Genomic DNA, 1,272 nt, shown 5'->3' on the forward strand with positions numbered 1-1,272 from the left:
TCTTTCCACTGGCTGCTGGGATCCAGGACACGAACCAAGGCAAAAACTGAACAGACAGACTGACAGAAAGACAAGTAATGATCTGGCACTGAATGCTCAGGCTGAACTGATTATAACCAAGAGGAAACAGGTGAGAGGAATAAATTATAATTGAGGCAGGGAGAGAAAAACGACAGGTGAAAGAGATTATCAATTAAGGAGGAGCAAACAGGCCAGATAATGACAGAATCAGCCAAGGACCAGCCAAGGGCCCTAGCATGAAAAGTGGGGAAATGTTGAATGGCTACTACTGTAGATGTCGTATTGAGACACAATACGGTGTTATCCTATATTTTGTTAAAAAATGTTTCAGACTTTCAGATTTCATGGGAGGAAGGGGAATAAAAGCTGCAAGTGACGGTGACTCAGACCAGGCATTCAGCAGCCGCCAAAGATCTGATTTGGGAATCCCATTCCTGATGAAGTTTTAGATTTGCCTCATTTATCCATTAATCAGCACTAGGTACAGAAAAGGTGGGGGAAAAATAGCTAAGCCTAAAACAGGGGTGTCAAACTCAAGTCCTTAAGGGTCTGTGGTGTCAAGCTACTTTAGATGTGTCCCTGGTCCAACACACCTGAATCAAATGGCCTAAATATCTCCTCAAGTTCTCCACTCCTGCTAATGACCTGGTTATTTAATTCAGACATGTTGAAGCAGACACATCTAAAAGGTGCAGGTCACTGGTCCTCGAACACTGCATTTTGACAGCTCTTGCATAAAAACTGGTTCTAAGGGAAAATTTATGCTTGCTAACTTCTTTTGAAAATACTAGAGCAAAATAATTGTTCAAATTTAGGTTTAGGCCCCATAAATCTGCAAGATGCGGAAACAACATAATATAAGGACATCAAAGTCTGCGAGTGGAACAGGTGCAAAATCATCTAAGTCAGCGTAGATCTTTGAACCTCTACGTCCCGCTCCGTCTTTGGTGTGACATTGGACTTCAGGACAGTTTATGGGATGTGTTGAAGTTCATACCTATGTGTTTTTAGTAGGGGTGTGCATTGGCACTGCCCTCACGATTCGATTCGATTACGATTCACCAGGTAACGATTCGATTCAACTCGATTCTACGATGCATTGCGATGCATCACAATCCCATTGACTTCGTAAAATCCGAAATGTGCCCAGATATCCGCTTTCCAAGCTTTTGGTGCGTTTTTAATTAGGCCTACCCGTCTATCGCGGTCATCTCCCTCCGCCTCAGCCATCTTGATTGTTGTTGGTATGCC

General features: G+C 43.1%; 1 protein-coding gene across 1 annotated transcript in view; it reads left to right on the forward strand.

Moving 5' to 3' along the window:
- The window catches only part of LOC107082025 (integrin alpha-3-like), a 46,148-nt gene that overhangs the window by 12,773 nt on the left and 32,103 nt on the right, over positions 1–1,272 (forward strand). The gene's annotated exons all lie outside the window — the stretch shown is intronic.

Source organism: Cyprinodon variegatus, unplaced genomic scaffold (genome assembly GCF_000732505.1).
Source record: "Cyprinodon variegatus isolate N-32 unplaced genomic scaffold, C_variegatus-1.0 Scaffold46, whole genome shotgun sequence".
Lineage (NCBI taxonomy): Eukaryota > Metazoa > Chordata > Actinopteri > Cyprinodontiformes > Cyprinodontidae > Cyprinodon > Cyprinodon variegatus.